This window comes from Equus asinus, chromosome 1 (assembly GCF_041296235.1).
Source record: "Equus asinus isolate D_3611 breed Donkey chromosome 1, EquAss-T2T_v2, whole genome shotgun sequence".
Classification (NCBI taxonomy): Eukaryota; Metazoa; Chordata; class Mammalia; order Perissodactyla; family Equidae; genus Equus; species Equus asinus.
The window spans coordinates 140590703-140599972 of NC_091790.1; the positions used below are offsets into that span (position 1 = coordinate 140590703).

General features: G+C 42.0%; 1 non-coding gene across 1 annotated transcript; it reads left to right on the forward strand.

Moving 5' to 3' along the window:
- Nucleotides 1-8908: 8908 nt before the first annotated feature.
- On the forward strand, nucleotides 8909-9041 carry LOC123288388 (small nucleolar RNA SNORA31). Its single transcript, XR_006532065.1, has one exon. It is a non-coding gene; the product is annotated as a small nucleolar RNA SNORA31 (small nucleolar RNA).
- The last annotated feature ends 229 nt before the right edge of the window (nucleotides 9042-9270 follow it).

Genomic DNA, 9270 nt, shown 5'->3' on the forward strand with positions numbered 1-9270 from the left:
CTCCCTTCAAACTAATAAATTAATAAAAAGCCTCTTCCTCTGATATTCCTAATGCCCCTCATGTTCTCACCCTCCAACACAGTTTCCAAATTGAGAAATATTCCTGGCCATGTCCTCTCTGGCATGCCCCATACCCAGCTGGTCACCAAGTCTTCTGGGGCTGGGGTCAGAGGTATCTCTGCATCACTGTGGCCCCTGATATCATCTTCTGCCTCCTAACTGACCTTCTGCTATTAGTCTTTCTCTATGCCATATGGCTCTCCAGCGCTGCCACAATTATCTTTCAGAAAAAACAATCAAATTTTGCCAATTTTCTTTTAAACCTCTTTGACTCCATTTTGCATAAAGAATAAATTTCAATATTTTTGGTATGTCCCCCAAGGCCCTTAACCATTGGCCCAGCCTCCCTAGAAGTTAGCCATTTCTCACACAAACACAAGTGATTATTTTTCAGATAGATATATATGCCGAGATGAAGAAAATATAAACTTATTTCAAAGCTTTACTAAATTCGTACTGGTTTATTCATGTATTTTTCAATCAATGGAATACAAAAAAGCACAGATATTATCTGAAATTGCAATTTTCTGAAGCTAAAAATAGAGATTCTTATCCTTTAAAAGTTGAGAGCCAACCAGATTTATATTTTTTAAAGTCCTCTTCTAACTTTCAGCATTTATTCATGCAAAGTAACTTTTTAAGGCAAGGTCATTCCAAGGATACGGACTTTGAGAACAATGGTATATCTGGGCTGAAAGATAAGTTTGATTTTGTGTTAGTGTGAGCAAGTGTGTATATAGTGTGGGTGACAGGAGAAAGGAGATTAGCCTATGGCTTATATAAATAGGGCAGGATGCTATACGTTATTTCCAATAATTCTTTTAAAACAAGTCTTGCTCCTTTGGTAGGCTTCAGTAAGGTAACTGGAGTAAAGGCATCTCAATTATAACACAGTACAATTTACAGTACAATTTAGGCTTCCATAATGTACTATGACAAAAAGGGAGAATAGACAGTTTCCCCCTAGTGAAGCCACTAGCTCTTCAGGCAGCATCACCAGGACATCATCTCATGTTGGACAATCTTCCATTATAGAATCAGAACGTGGAAGAAGTGGACTCTGGATTCAAATGGATTTGGGTTCAAGTCCTGGGAACACTCTTGGTAACTCTGTGACCTTGAACAAGTCACTTCTCTGACTCTTAATTTCTTCATCTATAACATGAATAACCAATACATTGTCCAACATTGTGACAACTTCAAATGAAATTAAGTTGCTCTTGTGGGTATTAATGTATTTTTTTTCTTTCCCTATTACTAAAATTACCATGCTCCCAAATATCTCATATGTGTTTAAGGCTTCAAACCCTGGGTCTAGAAGGATCCTTAAAGCGTATTTAGACCACCTTACTTAGTTTTCAGATATAGAAACCAAAAGGGGTCATATAGGTTGCCTGTCATTATATCATGAAGTGGTAATATTTGGAATAACCACAAAGGCAAACAAGGGGGAAAAAGCTTATGAGAATTTCTAAAAATCATCAAGGTAAGCAGAGGTTAAAAAACAAAAACAAAACCCACAAATGTACATCAGAGAGGGAATTTTTCTCCAAAAATATTTGACGGAACCAGAATGAAGAAAGCAGGTACTAAAGATTCCTCTGCCCCCACACCTACTGCTATTGGGAGACAATGATTCACAGGCCCCTCATGTTTCTGCCTTCGTGCAAGCAGAGGCACTGACGGCCTTTGTACCAAACTATCTTTTCAAGAGTGCTTGTATAGTGAACACTCTTGGGAAACAAGGATAGCGTCTCCCTCTAGAGCAAAGAGAGGTTTTGCTTACTTCCCATTATGAAAGATTCAGGTTCTCTAAGCTCAGGGTTCCTCTCTGTAACACAAGCCACTCACTGCCTGTGCAGCTGTCACCTAGCCCTCTTCACTTTGCCCTGTGGAAATATCAGTTTAGGGAATCAATGCATGAAGATGCTGATACTTGGATATTGTGTTACTGTAATTAAATTGTTTCTCTCTGACCCGGGGGTCCCATATCTTCTACTACCATCCGTAAAACTGTCAGGCTCACTTGCTGGTTTGCAAGAACAGTAAAAAAATCCCAGACCCTCCACAGTTCTTGACATTTGCTAAGATTTATCCGTGATCAAAGTTGCCTTTAAGTCCTGGAAGCAGAAACTTTATAATAATAAAGTTATATAAAGGCAGACCCAGAAACAGTGATAATAACCACTTATTTAGTGTACTGAAACTCCTAGTGCCCCATTAAAATCCCCCTTGGATCTCTTCCGCAGCTCCATGCTCTAATCCCCCAGCTTCCTAGGGCTTTGCTGCTATCCACTCTCACCTGTGACCTTCTCCAGAGGATTGACCTTGAGTACTGGATCCACCCCCCCAGTCCAGAGTACAAGAAGTAGCTGGGAGTTTATATTTCTCCTGGGAGGCCTGAAGAAAATGACTGACTGAAGAAGTAGGGGAGTCCTGCTCCTTTTCCTCAAGGCTGGACAAACTCTGGGGGTATAATATATGTTCCAGAACTTCCTGTGTGATCAGGCTAAGGATGGGGCTTGCCTTGAAATGGCACCTTTGCCTGGCTTCTTTCCCTTACCCATCCTGCCTCCCCACTCCCTTACTGGTTTCCTTTTGGAACATCCTTAATAAATAAATGGCAAATCCCTAGCCTGAGGTCTGCTCCTAGGAGAACCTAAGATAGCCATAATTTTCAACCCTGGTTGTATATTAGAATCAACTGGGGGAACTTTTTAAAAATTATGATGATATCCTACCCTAGACCAATTAAGTCAGAATCTCAGGCAATAGGGCCACGGCATGTACCTGTTTAAAAGCTCCCCAAATGATTCTAACGTTCAGCACTGATTTAGCTCATTTGAGGGTCTTCTTAGGGTATCTTAATTTTACCATTTTCTGTGTTCCCAGCACTCAAACAGGTCTAGCAGAAATCCTATCTAGGAAATTGCCTATCCAGGAAATCCTCCAATCTAAAAACTTGGCAGCAACATGGCCCAGCTCAGGGAGAAAATATTTTTCCTTGGCAGACCTGGTAGAGATCTTTGGCATTTGGGGGCAGTCCTGAAAGTAGGAAGGGCCTATAGGGCTTCTCTAGGGAAAATTGTATACAGCCAGTAAGCAAGAGCAGGCTCCTGGTCCTTCCCACCACCCTGAAGAGACCACTACTGTCCACGTATGACTCCAAATCCAGTTTGCAGGAATATCTGGCAACACCACACCCACAATGAGTCTCATCTCAACATCACTCCTTGACCCCTACCTCCGGGCAGTCTAAGGGTATTGAGATGGTTAAACTTTTTGTGTCAACTTTGCTAGGTCATGGTGCCCAGTTGTTTGGTCAAACACTAGTCTAGAGGTTGCCATAAAGAAATTTTGTAGATTGATTAATTTCTACACTCAGTCGACTTTAAGTAAAACAGATTACTCTTGACAATGTGTGTAGGCCTCATCCAAGTAACTGAAGGCCTTCAAAGCAAAACTGAGGTTTCCTGCAGAGGAAAGAATTCTGCCTCAAGAATTTAGCATAGAAATCTGCCTGAGTTTCCAGCATGCTGACCTGCCTCAGATTTCAGACTTTCATCCCCCACATATCATATGAGCCAATTACTTAAAATAAATCTCGTTACATATACATACAATCGACTACTGGTTCTGTTTCTCTGGAGAACTCAGACTGATATAGGTGTGTTCTGCTACTCCCAGTCTCAAGTGCCCCTGGAAAACATAACTATGGCCTTCATTTTAGCCAATTCCTCAGCCACATTCAACCTAACTGAATTTGACCCAACCACCCCTAAGCCTTCTGCTTCCAGCTGCCAAGTATATCCCCATGATTTTCTGTCTGCCTCGTGCCCAACAGTAGCCAGGTGCTCTTTTACACACTCTCCTTAAGACAAGTAGCTGATTGCATGGCTCAGCTACCTATCCAGCCCCCCTAAATATTCCTAGAGCCAGTCACCACCTTCCTTCACACAGAACACCTTCTACCCTCAAACTAAACTTTCTCTTCTACCATCTCCTAGGACTCCATTTCTCCTGGAACCACTGACACAATCCAACACTTAGCAAACTTCCTGACATATGGAGGTGCTTGAGAAAAATCTAATGAAGCAAAGGTGGTCACTTAGCAAGCTCAGGAGCTCCAAGAAGACTTTTGAGAAATCTTCTGGTGGGCGAAGGAAACTTAGAATGTCCATCTACAGCCTCCCCCAAACGGTAGGCCACTGACATTTCAGTGGAATGCTACACTGTCAGAGTCAACTCGTCCCCACCTGAGTATGCTCACTGGAGCACAGGTCAAGGTTTAGCTCCAGGCAAACCGTCTCTATCAAAGGGAGGGGGTCTCAAATGGGAACACACAAATGGCTGAGTACAACCACATCTTGTCTCAGCAATTAATCTGTCCACCTCCTGTCCCCCAGTTCTAGCCTCCTTAGGGCCAGCCATATCTTTGGTCTATACACTCAAGCATCCTGGCTTTTACCTGACGTTTGGCCAAGCTTCTCCCCCCAGCTTCATGTTCTCACAAGCTCTCATATTAAGAATCTGAATTTTGGAATTTGAGATATCTATTTTGGAATCCTGGCTTTATCAATTATAAACTGGGTGACATTAAGCCTCGGTTCCTTTACCTGTCAAGTGGAAGCCATATAAAACCTTCCAGGACTGTTGTGGGGTTTAGGGGTAATCAGAGAACTAGTGATATCTAGCAGAGCATTTGGCACACAGTGGGAGTTTTTAAGTGTCAGCCATTTTTGTCATTATTGGACAAAAGTTAATATTTGACACCCAGACACCACTGTATTATAAATAAAGAGATCTTACACCTGGGCCAGGATACCTTGCCCGTCCCTCCAGACCAGAGAACCTGAGCAGGATGCCTCCCAACTGCTCCCATAAGTTTCCCACAAACTTAAAATGGGAAATACCAAGAACTATTAAAAATTTTTGTATTTTGAAATTGCAATTTCCTTAGCCATTTACCATCTTTAAGCTTAACTCTTCCATATGTTAAAGGAGATGGCTTGACAGCTTTCCATAATGGTAGCTTACAAAAATAACTTTTCAGTGGAAATGCTATAAAAAATTGAATTAATTCCGTGATTCTCAGCTCTAACTGCACATCATAAGAAACATCTGTGCAGCTTTCTAAAATGTTCCCAGACTAGATCTCCAAGCAAAGATTCCACTTCTGTGGGTCTCTGTGACCTGGATGATCACATCTTTTTAAAGCCCCCTTGAAGATTCCGAGGACCAACTAAGGTTGAACACCACTCTCATTACAAATAACTCAAAATTGTACAAAGAATGTGATGCAAATAGATGCAGGCTTGCACCAAAGGGGCTGCGGGCAGCCCTCAGCTGCTGTCAGCCTTCTCGCTGCCTGCTTCCTCCATGTTCTGCTTGTCTGGATATGCTGGTGCAGACGAGAAGTTACCTCATTCCTGCAGGGTCCTAGTAGGGCTTCAAAGAGGTGGAGACCAGAAGCTGGGAGGAAAGGGGGGACACGTAGGAGAGAGTTGTGTGCAGAGTGGAAGAAAGGGCGGAGAAACAGAGAGAGGGCAAGGAGAAAGCTGTATCTACGCGCCTGGCTGTCAGAAAAGAAACGGGACCAAATAATAGAGGTGTTCTTACAGAGAACAACGAGTCCCGCCCCAGCTCTTCAGAGGTTGCCTGGTTTGCTGCACTGTAAATAATGCTGCTTCTGCTTTTGTTCCTATCTCTTTAGAGAAAATTATTGCCTGGTGTTGCTTTTATTTTCCTCTGCATCTTATTCCTGTCCCCACTCCGTGACTGGACATTATTTGGTAGGCTGTTTCTCCTCCTATTCTCAGATCTAGTCCTGTGACACAGTAGTTACCTGACACAGCTTTCTTATTCCACAGATTTGTTGAATTGATGAATAGTGAGCTGGTAGACTGCCCTCCCTACACACAGCACCCCCAACCTTCCACGCCGTTTTACTTTGTCCCCAGGCAGAATGCATCCCTCCTTCCTCTGGGTCCACAGCTCTCGGCACCTCACTTACGGTTATTCCAGCCTACTCTGTCCTGCAGACCAGGGGTTAAGTCTGCGTCTCCACCAGGCAGTGAGCACCTCAGGTAAAGGGACTGCTTATTGACCAGCTCCTGGGGCGGCACTGGCATTTGAGTAGCCTCTTGAATGTTTGCTACATCCAAGCCAATTTTCTATCTCTGTATCACTTGACTGGTGTCTGGTTTCCTCATCACTAGGAGAGAAATCACTGCTAGAAAGGGAAAAAACACAGGGTAGGGTCCTGGTCATACAACTCCTGTCTGACGTACCTGCAGATAACCTGTGAGACCATAACCATATCTGTAAACCAAGTGGACTAAATCAGCTCTAAGGACACTTCCAGTCAGAGACTAAGCACTAAACACACAGAAGGGATTTGGAAGCATGGCACACAGAAAAGCAAATGAACCTGTATGAATTCCCTGCAGATCAACCTGACTTCTTATAAGCTTCACCATAACTTTGAAATGGATATTTTACTCCCATTTGAAGAAGAAAAAATAGAGTTTCAGAGCTTTGATTTGTTCAAGGTTAGATAGTATGCCTAGAATTTGAACCCGAATATGTTTGAACCCACAGCCCACTTTATCCACAAACTGCTTCACTAGCGGGAGGCTGACCGCACAAGACAGTGTCCTGGGGACGCTGCTGAGAACCAGTGGCTTCATTAGGATGCAAAGTAATCTTCATCCTCCTTTTTACCACAGGTCATAATAGAAAACAGAGTTTCATACCATAACATTACGGTATTACTAAATGATGTCTTTTCCTAACTCTGTCTTTATTCCCTTATTGGAGCCTATTAAAAGAGCCAGAGGCATTAAAAAATTATTTTGTTTGAATTATTGAGAAGAATAAAGTCATTCCCTGTTCATAAGTCTTAAGGCTTGTATTCCTCCATTATTCTACCATAAAAATTCTCCCCCAAACACACATATAAAACCAAATTTATCAGTCCAGGTACACCCTCGAACGTAGAAGCCATACCCTTCTAATAACTTTGGCTAAGAAAGTTACTTGAAATAAAGTCTGAAACCTAGAAGAAATATTTCATGAAAACCTGATCTAGTTGGTTCTCCATATTTCAATTATGAAAATCTTTTTCCTACCAAACATAAAATTGCACCTCCACATGATAATAGTTTGCTTTTTTAGTGTCCATTGATTGAGAAAACAGCAAAATGATAAAAAGTCAAAATGAATTCAGTTAGGCTTTGAAATGTTTGTATTTTCAGCATCTCTACAGCATCTATATCCAGATGAAAAATAATCACTTGCATATGTGTGAAAAATAGCTGACTGCACAATAGGCTCGGCCAATTGTCAAGGGCTTTGGGTGGCATACCAAGGAGATTAAAATTTATTCTGTAGGCAAAATGGAACCAAGAAAGGTTTTAAAGCAAACTGACAGGACCAGATTGATTTTTTTTCAGAAGATAATTTTGGCAGCAGTGTAGAGAGCCAATTATGATATGACAGAACAGTGGCAGGAGTTCAGGAAGGAGGTAGGAGATGATATCAGGAGCCACAGTGATGCAGAGGTAACTCTGACCCCAATGTTGGAGGACTTTGTGAGCAACCAGAAATGGGCAGTGCAGGAGATAGAGTGCCCAAAGATATCTCTAGATGTGGAAACTTTTGGAGCCTGTTACCTTGAAAAGAATAAGGAATATCAGAAGAGGTATGTGTATTTTTTTTTTTTTTTTGAGGAAGATTAGCCCTGAGCTAACTGCTTCCAATCCTCCTCTTTTTGCTGAGGAAGACTGGTCCTGAGCAAACATCCGTACCCAACTTCCTCTACTTTATAGGTGGGATGCCTGCCACAACATGGCTTGACAAGCCGTGCATAGGTCCACACCCAGGATCCGAACTGGCGAACCCCGGGCCGCCGAAGTGGAATGTGCACAATTAACCGCTGCACCACCAGGCTGGCCCCGAGGTATGTGTATTTTGGATGGCATGGGGGTTGGAGTGGTGCAATGGTTGGTGAGACTGATAATACTGATATGGATTTATAATATATATTAAGTTTGAAATGATAGAGTACATCCAGGTGATGTCATTGGATATTTAAGTCTGATAATGAGGAGGCCCAAGATGGATGTTTAGGCAGCAGTAAACCGTAGTTGTTATGACAATAGCTCACAAGTCAGACAGGCCTTGGTTCAAACCCACTTACTAACTGGCTAGAGCAAATCCTGAACATCACTGAGACTTCATTTCCTCATTTGAGAACCGGAATAATTAACACCCACATCCAGGATTTCTTACAAAAGATTACAGGGTTTTTTTAAATTAAAGATTTTATATGGTAGTAAAGTGCATGGCATATGGTAGTTGCTCAACAAATAGCAGGCACTGTTATGTAGACTGCAAGCCACCAGAGTGTTGGGAACATTCCCTGAAACAGTAGAATTTATCATTCATGGAGAGCAAAAGAGAGAAAAACAAAAGGCAGGGCCCTGGGATGCAATATAAGAGAAACAATTGAAGGAAGGGCAGGCCAAAAAGACTGAGAAGGCAAGAAGGGAATCAGGAAAAGAGGGTGACCTGGAAGTTACTGGAGGAAAGAATTTCAACAAGCAGGAGGTGGGTTCAGTTCCTCCTGAAGATAGGGACTAAACATTAATCTTGAATCAGTAAAGGAGTCGCAATGCCCTGAAGAGTGATATGAGGATAATGGCAACCCACTGGGGCAGTATTCAAGCACCCCTCGAGCCAGGAAAGGTTAATTATCAAAATCGTTATATAACTGCAAGAGAGAAAGTAAGCTGAATTAAAAATGAGAGCATAACTATCAGTATTGACAATGCTGAAAAAAAAATTGCTGCATCTATTTGATATACTCACAACAGTTAATGTCTACTGCTAAAGTTTCCACTACAGATGCAAGAAAAAGTGTCCTCATGCTGTCTGTCTGTCTGATTGTGGCAGCCAAGATTGAACGTTGGAATACAGGAATTACAAAAACATGTGAGAGAGAGGCAGATAACTTTAGAACTCAGAAATAACCCTGTAAAGAGTAGAGTCTGTTCTACTCGAAAAAAAGGATCAAAAATTTGAGTTTAAAAAAACAGTTCAAATAAAAAAATGTACAAGCAATCCTCTGTCCCTCATCTATCAAATCCAATCCATCAACAACTGCTGTTGGCTCTATTTCCAAAATCAATCCCAAATCCAACCCCTTCC